Genomic DNA, 15,007 nt, shown 5'->3' with positions numbered 1-15,007 from the left:
TAGGAAGAAAGCGGAGATTCGCTAAGTGAATATTCGGCAGCGCTGTTCGATATCCGCGCCGACGGAGTTTGACCAGCGCGCCTGCTCGTCTCCCTCACCTGCGTCTCTTGAACAGCAGAGCCGCGCCTCCAACTAAAATGTCTAGCAAAATGTCTGAATATTCAAAAACCGGGTAAAGATTGTCTGGTATATGCTGTCGAATGTTCAGCAGTTCATCTCTGGTAAAACTGACTGGAAAAAGATTACTAAACACAAGACAACAAACAACAACAACAAAACAATAGGAGCGCTCCACACCGAGGCAGCCATCCGCGGCGCCATCATTAAGTTTCAGGGTGAACTATCCCTTTAAACAAGACTATCCAAGTCAATAAATAGGTCATTACGCATGAATATTAGGTGCTATTCATGTTTTATTAATTAAAAGTGTAAACAAGTGATTTGCAAAGGATTTTTAGAGTAGATGTTTGTTGATACGTATTTAATTAACCACTAATTAACGGTTGCACTTGCAATTATCAAAGATCATGTCGTAGTATGATTCAGCCTCAGTGTGAAGCTTTTGTGTAATAGTGGAGTGGGATGGGATGGGATGGGGTGGAGTGTGTTTCCGTAAAAGTTTACCCACATGCTGGGAGGAACCATTCCCCTCGCCATCCGACCCACACAAGACGCAATCAGAGTGAGCTCAATTCTCTCCCTCTCCTCTGCACAACCTTTCCCTCAGAAATGCTCAGCACAGACCGGATTCGACACACTACACGAAGAACTAAGCACAGACTGCTGTGGGACCTCAAAAAGAGCACATCTCAGGTACGTGGGAAAAGACATAGCATTTTACTGAAATCTACAAACAGGCTCGTTTGTGTGGCTTTCTAGACCTGCAGATTTTAACGCGGTTTCAGCTGCTGACGTTAGTAACACTGACCCGTTCGATACAGGCGGGGAATGAAGCGTCATAGGGATAAACTTGCGAGATAACGGGGTCCTGTCTCCATAATAACATTTAGCTCGTGAATCAGTCGTGCCGGAATGTCGCGACATCTGTCACGGAATAAATGGCCGCAACCAGTGGAATGATATTTTAATCTGCTATGAATCGCGCGACACTCTCTGATAAGTATTAGCTAATTTGTTGCATTTTCCGTTGTGGAAAAATATCCTACAGAAGGCAGACAGACAGCTTGAGCTTGCCGCTTCTCCATAAATTCTGTGCTTAAGGGTCGGGCGCAGTGCGCAAGATGTGTGTGCTACACACGCGAGGTAAAGGGTGACCTGAGCTGATTGTATAGTGCAAAGAAGCAATGAGGTTTATCCGTCATATATGTTATATATAACATACAATTATAACTTTGACGTCAAGTTATGTGTAGACGCACTGCCTATGTCCTATGTCAAAAGTGCCTAAATCACACCCTGTTACAGCAGCCTTAGACTGTTTCTTTTTTAAACATTTTTAAAAAAACATTTTAAACAACACAGAACCTATCAAAAGCCACCACACCTCCGGGGGTTGTATGTGTCTGGCTATCCACGCAGGCACGAGACTTCGCGACTTACTGTCGCGCGCAATCCAAATATTTAAAACAAAAAAAAATATCTAAATATGAATGGACATCAGGCAGCATCTCTTGACGTGTCAGCATTTGTTGTTCAACTGTCCGCAAAAACAGCCTCCTGTCGTGTTGACACCGGCTGGTTAGTTGAACAACTTCAAAGGACAATGTCTCACTTGCAAGAGGAAGCGACATGTGCGTCAAGCTCGCGGGATGCGAACAGGGAGGTGCGAGGTCAACAACTGTGCGCCGGATGGCCACTCAAATCAATTGGGAAGCTGCTTTTCAAAAGAGCGGCAGCGTTTAATGGTCCCTTAACAGCTTTTGAGTTTGACTTGTGTGGATAGCAGCAGAGAGCAAAGGAGTCCAATAGAGTGTGGTTTAGAATGAGCCCTTATGTTAAGTGATGTTTTGTGATCAGAGTTGAATTCTGGGACAATGTATCACATTTCTCAAGCAAAACATGCCTATAACTTTACTGCCAAGGTCCATTTTGAAGACTGCAATGTACTAAATAAGCATGTCTGTCCTTATGTGGCTTATAGATCTTAATGAAATGAAAATGATTTGTGTGGCAAGAGCTATTGTGTTTAAAGAGCTCATTGGTTATAAAAACCTGCTATAGGAAGGTGAGGAAAGAAAACAAATGGTATCTAACAGGAAAATGTGAAAAGGTCAAGTTGAGGTCAAAAGGATCATATGAGAATGCGGAGGTGTAATGAAAGTGAAATTTCTCAAGGTTAGTGATTGTCCGATAAATCAGCTGATAATTGGCTATTTTGAGATCAGCATCAGCCTCATGGCAGATTAACATAAGTATTAAAGGAATCGTTAACCCCAAAATGAAAATTTTCTCATCATTTACTCACACTCATGCATTCCTAGATGTGTTTGACTTTCTTTCTTCTACTGAATACAACTAAAGATTTTTAGAAGAATATTAAATCTCTGTTGGTCCCCACAATGCAAGTCAACAGGGTCCAATTGGGGCCAATTTCTGGAGGCTTTAAAGGCAGAAATGTGAAGCTTATAATTTTATAGAAGCACTTACATTAATTCTTCTGTTGAGACTTGTGCATTATTTGAGCTGTAAAGTGTCTATCATAGTTTTTAGCGTCGTTTTAGAGTTTACGGCGTTACGTATCATAGCAACGAAGTTGTAAAGTTGTATATACTGTAACCAGGGGCGGTTCTAGACGATTTTGACTGTATTATACCTTAAATGTCCCTTGTACACATCTAAAACATAATTTGCGGTTTTAATATTTGAGGACATGCAATTTTTTAAAGACAACTAAAGATTCACCAAATTTTAATAAGTCAATACACCCTAACATTCTGGATTTATCCACAAACTTTAAGCCATGTTGCCATGCTGTTCTTTAGAAAGACTGATGCAGTAAAATTCTTGGGTAAAATGAATGATAGGCTACATCAAGATTTTAGGCATGTGGTCTAGTAAATGGACACCATTTCCTTTAAGATACTTTTAAGAATTTTTAAGCACATTTTTAAATCCACTAGTTAATTTTAAATGGTCAAGTGTAACAAGTGAATTTTTAAATGTATCTATCTCAGTTACTATGAGTTTAAAAAGGTTGCATGCATCGTAATTATAAGTGACCAATAAGATGGCTTTAATGTGGTTATTTTTTAATCATTATTATGTCTGTCAGTGTCTATACACATTCCCTATTAAGAGCGCTTGGTGTGCGCCTCTTATTAGAGAATGCAGTTGCTAATATTAAGGTCACTTCTCTGTTATTGAGCACACGTGTGCCTCTCCCTTGTGATTGGTGCGTGTTAAGTATTTGATTGATAAATTATGTTTATAAAGAGGACGTTGTGTTTGTTATCTTCCCTGTAACTATTTAGTGCTTCTCTTGCATTTCATATGTAAGAGAAGCAGGATCAACCCTGCAGGTTTGTGCTCTCTCTCCTGGTTAGTTGCGCATTTGCTTTTTATTCTTGCGCCTGTACCCAACAGTACCAATATTAATCTGTATATATTATTAGGTTGGAATGCGTTGATATGGTGAGCTTTGTGTATAAGAGCCTTTCTCACTGAAGGTAAGGCATTTATTTGGGCTTTAGTGAGGTGGTTTATAAAGGGTTCCAATTTTATGTTTTTAGGTGTATTCATAATAAATTTGCTAGCTGCTGATTCTTCATACCGGTTTCTTTACATCTGTTCCAGCGTGCTGTTTCATCAGAGTCACTTCATTTGTTTGTTTTGCCAAACTTGTTGCATTACATTTGTCTTGTTTCTGCATTGTACAGTGCAAAACATTAAAGCTGCACTATGTAAGATTTTTTTGGTTAAAAATGAACAAATTGCCATTATTGATTAAGTACATAAACAATCAGTGTTCAAAACAATGTCCTTACCTTACCCCGATTCATTTCGGTAAGCCTATAAAAATAATTTATATTTTGAGCTGTCAGGTTGGATTTTGCACGAAATTGCTTTCTTATGTCGTTCCTTTTTGTGTCATGACATCATGTCTGTAAACACAGGAAAGAAGTGCCGCTGTCACGTGTTCCGGCCGAGGACGCTGTTCATTTCCTTCAGTCACAGTCACACAGTTCAGGACAGCATCACTGCAGTCTGGATGGATGTTTATCTGTTATCCATTTGGCGAAGTCGTTTACATGCTTAGAACTAGATACAGTATGTTGTCTAGTAGGGTTGTCATGCTTTTATGAATCGAACATTACTCGTGTGTTTACCGATCGCGATGTACAGGTGCATCTCAATAAATTAGAATGTCGTGGAAAAGTTCATTTATTTCAGTAATTCAACTCAAATTGTGAAACTCGTGTATTAAATAAATTCAGTGCACACAGACTGAAGTAGTTTAAGTCTTTGGTTCTTTTAATTGTGATGATTTTGGCTCACATTTAACAAAAACCCACCAATTCACTATCTCAAAAAATTAGAATACATCATAAGACCAATAAAAAAAAAACATTTTTAGTGAATTGTTGGCCTTCTGGAAAGTATGTTCATTTACTGTATATGTACTCAATACTTGGTAGGGGCTCCTTTTTGCTTTAATTACTGCCTCAATTCGGCGTGGCATGGAGGTGATCAGTTTGTGGCACTGCTGAGGTGGTATGGAAGCCCAGGTTTCTTTGACAGTGGCCTTCAGCTCATCTGCATTTTTTGGTCTCTTGTTTCTCATTTTCCTCTTGACAATACCCCATAGATTCTCTATGGGGTTCAGGTCTGGTGAGTTTGCTGGCCAGTCAAGCACACCAACACCATGGTCATTTAACCAACTTTTGGTGCTTTTGGCAGTGTGGGCAGGTGCCAAATCCTGCTGGAAAATGAAATCAGCATCTTTAAAAAGCTGGTCAGCAGAAGGAAGCATGAAGTGCTCCAAAATTTCTTGGTAAACGGGTGCAGTGACTTTGGTTTTCAAAAAACACAATGGACCAACACCAGCAGATGACATTGCACCCCAAATCATCACAGACTGTGGAAACTTAACACTGGACTTCAAGCAACTTGGGCTATGAGCTTCTCCACCCTTCCTCCAGACTCTAGGACCTTGGTTTCCAAATGAAATACAAAATGTGCTCTCATCTGAAAAGAGGACAACAGTCCAGTTCTTCTTCTCCTTAGCCCAGGTAAGACGCCTCTGATGTTGTCTGTGGTTCAGGAGTGGCTTAACAAGAGGAATACGACAACTGTAGCCAAATTCCTTGACATGTCTGTGTGTGGTGGATCTTGATGCCTTGACCCCAGCCTCAGTCCATTCCTTGTGAAGTTCACCCAAATTCTTGAATCGATTTTGCTTGACAGTCCTCATAAGGCTGCGGTTCTCTCGGTTGGTTGTGCATCTTTTTCTTCCACACTTTTTCCTTCCACTCAACTTTCTGTTAACATGCTTGGATACAGCACTCTGTGAACAGCCAGCTTCTTTGGCAATGAATGTTTGTGGCTTACCCTCCTTGTGAAGGGTGTCAATGATTGTCTTCTGGACAACTGTCAGATCAGCAGTCTTCCCCATGATTGTGTAGCCTAGAGAACCAAACTGAGAGACCATTTTGAAGGTTCAGGAAACATTTGCAGGTGTTTTGAGTTGATTAGCTGATTGGCATGTCACCATATTCTAATTTTTTTGAGATAGTGAATTGGTGGGTTTTTGTAAATGTGAGCCAAAATCATCACAATTAAAAGAACCAAAGACTTAAACTACTTCAGTCTTTGTGCATTGAATTTATTTAATACACGAGTTTCACAATTTGAGTTGAATTACTGAAATAAATGAACTTTTCCATGACATTCTAATTTATTGAGATGCACCTGTATCTACGTTGTCAGTAGGGCTGCAACAAATGATAATTTTGATAATCGATTAATCTAACGATTATTAGAATGATTATTCAACTATTCGGTGATTATTGCAACAATTAATCATTAGCTCTTAACCGATTATTCAGCTTGTGCCCCGAAAATCATCTTTTAAAAATACCTCTAAATGATATTCACTGAATTAAAGGGAAAAAAGACTTTTTATTAAGTTTAATTCAGTAAAGAAATTCACTGCAAAAAATCCTATTGTTATGTGTTTTTGTCTTGTTTTCTATTTAAAATTGTCTAATACATTTTTTTCTCGTGCGTCATCATTAAAGTTTTATATGATCTCATGTTACGTTAAATGAGATCAAACAACTATTTGACAAAGACAATTTTTGTCGACAGATTTTTTGTTGTCGACGTTGTCGATAAAAGCGACTAATCGTTTCAGCCCTAGTTGTCAGGGATAGTTACTCTGCATGTTTACTAATATGTATGACTTCTGAAATTGACTTCTTATACATATTGTTTTCATGTGTATAAAGTATATTTTATCCCCATTATTGCTTGTTTTATGTTTTTATTGTTATTAGGCCTAGAGTTTCACTTGCTTTATCAATGTTCAGTTTTTAGTTTTAGTCACAGTTTTAGTCTTTTGATGAAAATGTCCTTTAAAAATAGTCAATATTTCATCATGTCATATTCATTCATTTTAGTCAGTTTTACTCAGACCAAAATAAAAAAATTTTAGTCAACAAATATCTTTTACTTGATGATGACGGGCAAAATGGAGAAGAAAGTTTCAAACTGTAACAGATCAAACTTTTATCAAATATTCAAATATTTAAAAAAAAAATTATAAATATTTTCTAATGTAAACATGTATCAAACATACAGTATAAATGAAACAACTGTCCTTGTTGTGAAAAACTTGAGCTCCTGAAATAATAATGAATAGACTTAAGTAGTATTATCGGCCGATATTAGCCTTTCACAGATATATCGGTATCGCCGTATATTTTGCCGATATGCGCCGCTATGAAAACTTTTTTTCAGAAAATATAATGCAGAAAACAGTGCTTTAGAATTGGTGTCATTACGTAGTTTGTCCAGCAGAGCGTGCTCCAACTCCATTGTTTACAGAGCTGAGCTGACGGTGGCTCTGCAGACAGGGCGGAGTTGAACTGTGTGTTGGTAAGTTGCTTACTAGTTTGTGAAATACATACTGGAAAGTTATTAAACAATGACCCCATCATTTTCCCTTTTCAATATAACTAATATAATGTTAACCCTGTCCCTGACAACCATGTCACTCATGTCTGTTAGCTGTTAGCCAACTATTGTCAGTGCAGTAAGTAATGTAGCAGATTGAAAGGTAAACATCAGAGCATCTTTTTGCAGCTCAGCAGACCACGGTGCGGTAATGGATTGTGTCTGTTGAGTGTTGATTTCATGCTATGTTGTTACCTAGTTGGTGAGACGCAATGCTGGAAAGTAAATAAAGTCCATCTTTTACTCTCCGTGACAACGAGCTTATAGCTAACTAGCTAACCACATAGCTACTTTCATTGTTGTCAGCTGAGTGGAAGCTAATGTGTAAACATGTATTCACCAAAATGTTTTGTTCAGGATTCACAGTTTGGTACCCCCTTCAACTGAACAATTCCAGTCGTTGCATTTATAAAATGTAATATTTAAAAGTCTGGTTTTCCACCATTGATATTTTCCCATGAACTTGTATAGCAGAATACGGTGTAACACGGCTGCTGCCGTTTATCTCTTGTCTCGGCAGGTGTAAATGCTTCTTGTTTTACAACCTGCCAATAATTGACTGGCAGTATTAAAATAGTCAGCATGTGACTGATACTAAACAGTACTGATGTTTATTTAGCTATTTAATGTATTTTTATTTATTTTTTATTTTAATGGTCAGCAATTGACTGATACTAAACATACAGTACTGATGTTTATTTAGCTATTTATTTTATTTGAATGTATTCTTTATTTTAATGGTCAGTATTTGACTGATTCTAAACATACAGCACTGATGTTTATTTAGCTATTTATTTTATTTGAATTTATTCTTTAGTTTAATGGTCAGCAACTGACTGATACTGAAAATGCAGTACTGATGTTTTTTAAGCTATTTATTGTATTTTTAATTATTCTTCATTTTCTCAGTGTTCATTTCTAGAATTTGTTGACAATGTATAATAATGTCAAATATTCTTTGATAAAAATATTTAAGAAAGCAGCCTTCTGAGTACCTTTGCATAGTCATATCGGTGCAAAAATCTGCGCACAATCCACATAGAAAAGGTCTGTTTTCATTCCAGTTCAAAAATTAACTATATTGGCCACCATATCGGTAATCAGTGATTAAATCTCTAAAATCGGTATCGGTCTCAAAAATCCCATATCGGTCGAGCTCTACTTTTATTCATCAAAGTAGCATTCAACTGATCACAATGTATAGTCAGGACATTAATTAAGTGAAAAATTACTATTACAATTTGAATTTTTTTTTTCAGAATTTCTTAAACTACTTTAAAGAGTTCTCATCAAAAAATCCTCAATCTGCAGCAATGACAGCTTTGCAGATCCTTGGCATTCTAGCTGTCAGTTTGTCCAGATACTCAGGTGACATTTCACCCCACGCTTCTTGTAGCACTTGCCATAGATGTGGCTGTCTTGTTGGGCACTTCTCACACACCTTACAGTCTAGCTGATCCCACAAAAGCTCAATGGGGTTAAGATCCATAACATTCTTTTCCAATTATCTGTTATCCAATGTCTGTGTTTCTTTGCCCACTCTAACCTTTTCTTGTTTTTCTTTGCAGTTCTTCCCATAAGGCCTGCACCCCTCAGTCTTCTCTTTACTGTTGTAGGTGAAACTGGTGTTGAGCAGGTAGAGTTCAATGAAGCTGTGAGTTGGGGCCTGGGTAGCTCAGTGGTAAAATATGCTGGCTACCACCCCTGGAGTTCGCTAGTTCAAATCCCAGTGCATGCTGAGTGACTCCAGCCAGGTCTCCTAAGCAACCAAATTGGCCTGGTTGCTAGGGAGGGTAGAGTCACATGGGGTAACCTCCACGTGGTCGCTATAATGTGGTTCGTTCTCGGTGGTGGCGCATGGTGAGTTGAGCCCGGATGCCGCGGTGGATGGCGTGAAGCCTCCACACACACTATGTCTCCGTGGCAACGTGCTCAACAAGCCATGTGATAAGATGCGAGGATTGATGGTCTCAGATGCGGAGGCAAATGGGATTCATCCTCCGCCACCCGGATTGAGGCGAATCACTACGCGATCACGAGGACTTAAAAGTGCACTGGGAATTGGGCATTCCAAATTGGGTGAAAAAAACAGGCTGTCAGCTGAGGATATGTGAGGTGTCTATTTCTCAAACTAGAGACTCTGATGTACTTATCCTCTTGTTTAGTTGTACATCTGGCCTTCCACATCTCTTTCTGTCCTTGTTAGAGCCAGTTGTCCTTTGTCTTTGAAGACAAAGGACATACACCTTTGTATGAAATCTTCAGTTTTTTGGCAACTTATAACATTGTATAGCCTTCATTCCTCAAAACAATGATTGACTGATGAGTTATATAGCAAGCTGTTTATTTTTTTTGCCATTTTTGGCTTCCTGTAGCACTTGCCATAGATGTGGCTGTCTTGTCGGGCACTTCTCATGTACCTTACAGTCTAGCTGATCCCACAAAATCTCAATGGGGTTAAGATCCATAACATTCTTTTCCAATTATCTGTTGTCTAATGTCTGTATTTCTTTGCCCACTCTAACCTTTTCTTCTTGTTTTTCTGTTTCAAAAGTGGCTTTTTCTGTGATCTTGGTGACTGTAGTGTACACCTTTGTATGAAATCTTCAGTTTTATGTCAATTTCAAGCATTGTATAGCCTTCATTCCTCAAAACAATGATTGACTGACGAGTTTCTAGAGAAAGCTGTTTCTTTCTTGCCATTTTTGACCTAATATTGACCTTAAGACACGCCAGTCTATTTCATACCATGGCAACCCAAAAACAAACACAAAGACAATGTTAAGCTTCATTTAATGAACCAAATAGCTTTCAGCAGTGTTTGATATAATGGCAAGTGATATTCTAGTACCAATTTAGCATGATTACTCAAGGATAAGGTGTTGGAGTGATGGCTGCTGGAAATGGGGCCTGTCTAAGTTTGATAAAAAATTACTTTTTTCAAATTGTGATGGTGCTGTTTTTTCAGTAATGTCCTGACTATACTTTGTGATCAGTTGAATGCCACTTTGGTGAATTAAAATACCAATTTCCTTCCGAAACAGAAAAATCTGTACATTATTCCAAACATTTGGCCAGCAGTGTAATTTGTTTGGTCTATTTACTATGTTGTGGGGTCACTGAATGAGAATATCACTCTTTACATTATGCCACATATGCTTTCAATTGAAATGAACATGTATTGAACACGGGATAGTCTTTTATGTCCTTTTTTCTATAAATTATCCTCCCTGCCCAGTAGGTGGTGATATATACAAAGAATGTGAATCACAAAAAACAAAAGAAGAAGAACTTTTAGGAGAGTCGGATGGATTAATTTCATGCTGACTTTATGGGCTTTTTGAGCTTCAAAATCTTGGTCACCATTTACTTGCATTGTATGGACCTACAGAGCTGAGACATTCTTATGTAAATATAGTGTTAAAAAGTGTTTAATTTCAGTGTATACATGTCAGTTTCTATAATTAAATAGTTTATATATAAAAGCAATACATCATACATGTGAGTTCGTGTCAGCATTGGCCATGGAAAACTCCATATCTGTGGATGGCTTCTCAAGATCGTAGGATTTTATCCCCATCAAGTAACAAGGATCTACAAACATCTAAAACAGTATGTTTGAGTATTCCTTAAATCTGAGGGAAAGGGAGGGCGATGAGGAAAGGGATGGGCAGAAGAGGAAGAGAGCTGAATCACAGAGCATCACTTATCTAGTGGTATGGAGAAAAAGCTGGAGTCTGTTTCCTGGAAATGTGGAAATGTGCTGATTTCGCTGTTGTACACATGCAGTTGGTCACATAAAGTGAATTTTTAATGAATGAAATGGTAATGGCTGTTCATTGCTGAACAGAGTGAGGGCATTGTTCTTTCCAGGTTTTTAAAAACAGCACGGTGAATGATTCTGTTTTTATTAGATACAGTCTTTCAGTGGAGTTTCCGTGGGAACTTTTACAGTAGGGTCTTTATATCAGTTTACAGTAGTTTCCAATAAAATCTCACGAAAAAATCGCAAGAATTTGTACTAGTCCGCTAAATAGTTGGAGGGTTTTACAACAGCCAATCAGTTTACTCTCCCTCATCAAGTTCTTCCGTCTTTCATAACATACTCTTTTCGCTTCAAATTATGCTTTGGGACTCTACTCTATGGTTAGGTTTAGATGTGGGGTTTGGTTAAGGGTATAAAATTAAGAAGCATGTACAATATCTGAACTTTTGTTTATGGGATTTGCACGTCTACAGTTCGTACAAATTCATATGAACAAATTTGTACGATTTCATACAAATTAGACTTCTCATGAGATCGGGTGGGTAGTTCCATTCATTTTTAATTTCACATGCATAGGGGGTGCAAGTCCTTGTCCACAATAGAGATTAATGAACAGAGTTGCCTAATTTAGAAAATGTCTTGCTTAAAGAATGTTGTCTTAGAATCTCCTCCTTGTTTGTAGTGGAGGGCAAAATCATTTGACAGGTTTCCATGCGGATCATGAATGTAATCTCATTCATTTCACAATAAATATTGGCCATGGCTAATGGATAACAGCAAAGCCAGTTTATTCTCAATTCTGCCTTCAAAGTAGGGGAAGAAATGAAATGTAGAAAAGGAACAGAAAGATTTGTAGAGTTTATACAACCATAGTTGCATTTCCAGTCCTCTAATTTGATTGGACAAGAGTGCTGATATTTTGTATAACAGCACTGGGACATTTAGCTGATTTTTATCACTCCACTTGTCTGCATTCACTGTGTTTCTTACAAGCTTTCAGTCTGTGTTGCTTGTTGACTTGCAAAGCTTGATGCTTTTGTTTCTTTCATTGGTGAAGAAAAATATATCGACTAACTGGCCAAATGTTGTCTGAAATGTTAGTTAATCAATATTAACTTGTGACCTAGTGCGTACAGCTGAATCACAACCATGCATTTATTCCATATAACAACACCCATGCTTGTGTGATTTTGCTTAAAGTAATAGTTCACCCTAAAAGGAAAGTTCTGTCATCATCAACACTCCTTCATGTTGTTCCAAACCCAATTTACTTTCTTTCCTCCATTGAACACAAAAGGAGATATCAGGCAGAATGTTAGTCTCAGTCACTATTTACTTTCATTTTATGGAAAAAATATACTAACAAAATGAATGGTGACTGGGGCTAATATTCTGCCAAACATCTTCTTTTGTTTTTTTCACGGAGAAAAGAAAGTTCTACGGGTTTGGAACAACATGTGGGGGGAGTAAAGTAATTTATATTTTTGGGTGAACTATCCCTTTAAATATTTTGAAAGAAACTTTGCCTCAAAGCTACAATGTATCACAACTATAAGCTTGATAAATTACTAAAATTCATGACCTAATGACAATAGTTTGACTATGTTGTGAGGGTTGATTGATGTTTGGGTGCAATGAAATGTAAAAGACAAGCTTTACCCCCACAAATTCCATATATGTTGCATATGAAAGATGGTGGGCCAACAGTTGAACTGCTTTTAGATCAGAAGCTTTTTGGTTGTGATAAACATTTAACAAGCAAAGTGCAACCATCTGTGGATGAAAAAGTGCAGTGAAATAGACTAGTGGCCTAATTGTATTTAAAAGAGATGCAGGGTAAAGGATTGGTACAGTATAGGCCTTGTGTATGATGAAGTCATACATTAGAGGCCATAAACTCATATAGAAAACAGATGGACTGCTATTCTTTCCTATATGCTCCTGTATGGATTCCTCTGGTCAAATGCATTAGCCCGAGTTGATTAAGCTCAGGGGAGGAATACGAACTGATAAGGATAACCATGACCCCCTAACCCTAACCTAACCTATCACTGGTCACAGCAACCTGCTTAAATGTCCTGTAAAGGTATGAATGGTACGAGCAAAAGTAGCACAATGTAGTACCATGAATTAGGTAGTCTATTAAATTGTATGTGTTATCCTTTCAAAATGTATTTGTTAAAATTAAATTGTTTTTGTTTTTAATGAAATGGGAAAACTGAATTTGTTTTTTGTTTTTTATTGCAGTTGCCTTACATTTTGAAGGCTGCTGGCTGCTTGAACTTTCAGCAATAGCCTATGGTCACCATGGTATATTTCCCTGTCTGTCCTCTTTAATGCAAAAGTGGTGTTTGTTGAAATGTCTCTAAGCCTTCTTCCCCTTCATTTGAGATCATATTCCTTTTCAGGATAAGAGAGTAATTAGCAGAATGCTTACGTGTGCTAGTCCTTTGATCAAAGTGTTTTTAGCTGATAAACCTTGTCGCTGTCGTCTCTTGGTAAGTTTCCATGCGCTAATTGTGTACAGCCATGCTGGTAAGCTTAGAAACAGCTGCAGATTGAGAGCCCTGTTGCGAATAAGTCATACTCATCTAGGTTAAGCCCACAAATAAGTCATACTATGTGTTTGGTTGTTGCTTTTTATAAGTGCACATTAGTAGATGATGTTAACCTTGGTGAAATCACTGAACCCACTATAAGCCCTAACCCCTTGCAATATCATTGCTTCTCCTCATGATAAATTGTTATAAAATGCTCTTGTTGGATCAGATTTTCACGGATCTTGGTCAAGGCCTTTTCTGCTTCCTGTCATAAACAAGAAGATTGTCTGTACAAATCATGAATATTTCCTAATAACAACCACCTATCACATGCACAGTGCAGGAGTTGACCTCGAAAGTACATTTTAGCATTTATATACGTAAAACCCCAGTTTTGAGCTAATATATTTCAGGACTGAAAGGAGCAAAAAGTCACCATGTTATTTTAAATGTTTAGCCTAATATGTTTAATGATAAACAAATAAACTGACCCAGCATAAATGAATAACTCCAAATTTAATCTCTTTAGTAATTTAATAGAGATGGAATATAGAGCAAGATCTTGCACATAACTAAAGTTTATTGTAAAATAAGATCAGTAATCTTTTGTAAATTATTAAATTATTGTGGATTTTGTGCAATATATATATATGTGGAACACATGGTGAAATGTGAATTGTAGGATTGGCACTGTGGTTAGATCACAGCATGGAAAAACATTACTTTCTGCAATGATGATGCTTTGCTAGTCCTGCCAATTGAATTACCACACTCTGAAAACATTTCTTTAGTGCTTCCAGCGACACCATACTTGTAGTCTATTGTTCGAAAATCCGCTTTTCAAAATGGTCATCTCCATGGCCACAGCTCAAACAAAACAATGGTATCTTAAGGAGCTGGCTAAAGTTTGTTCCTGAAAAGATGCAGATTAGACCTACTTGTGAAAAGAGAGGCATGGGTAATTTGGCTGTTAATGCAACTATGACAAGTCTTCAAAAAACAGAAGAAGACGAAGCCTACCACGTCAATGACCACTTAATTAATCCATAAGCCTAATGGCACTTACTATTAATTTATTTTGAAAATCTGTTTTTCCTTTCTCCCTTTTCTTCCCTTTACACTTCTGTTCTAGCTTTTCTGTTTACTCTTAAAATGCAGTATTACGTTGCTGTTAATATTGTTTGGCTGCTGTATAATAAGTTGCTTGTGTTTATCCATCTGTAAGTCTCTGTGGATAAAAGTGTTTTTACTGTAAATGGTTAAATGTAATTGTAAACTATGAGGCCCAAAGGACCAGCACTATATCGTCTGAGTGTATATTGAACCCTGTTATATTCAAAATGTTACTGTTTAAACCCTAACCCTAACTTAATCTAGATATATTTTCTGTCTCCAATCTGATCTTCTGTCCTTTTAAGGTAATCTAAACCTCTTAGGCAGAATCAGCGCTTAGAGTAAACCCACTTCAGAAATGTATCATTCTCATTTGTAGCCTGTCAACAAACTCTAATGCATTCTGCACATTTTAGTATCTAAGTAACAAACACGGATATCAAATTGTCAGTTA

General features: G+C 37.5%; 1 protein-coding gene across 3 annotated transcripts in view; it reads left to right on the top strand.

The window, feature by feature from the left end:
* The first annotated feature begins 663 nt into the window (after positions 1 to 663).
* LOC127427460 (junctional cadherin 5-associated protein-like) overlaps positions 664 to 15,007 on the top strand; it is a 60,115-nt gene continuing 45,771 nt past the window's right edge. The window contains exon 1 of one of the 3 annotated variants that reach the window (XM_051675079.1): positions 664 to 813. The gene's annotated coding sequence lies outside the window, so the exon portion shown is untranslated. Of the gene's footprint in view, positions 814 to 1,183; positions 1,264 to 8,712; positions 8,771 to 15,007 lie in introns of those variants that run through there. The other 2 variants (XM_051675082.1, XM_051675084.1) reach the window with 2 other exon arrangements.

Source organism: Myxocyprinus asiaticus, chromosome 36 (genome assembly GCF_019703515.2).
Source record: "Myxocyprinus asiaticus isolate MX2 ecotype Aquarium Trade chromosome 36, UBuf_Myxa_2, whole genome shotgun sequence".
Lineage (NCBI taxonomy): Eukaryota > Metazoa > Chordata > Actinopteri > Cypriniformes > Catostomidae > Myxocyprinus > Myxocyprinus asiaticus.
The sequence above is the reverse complement of the archived record's forward strand: the minus strand, read 5'-3'. Positions and strand labels throughout refer to the sequence as shown.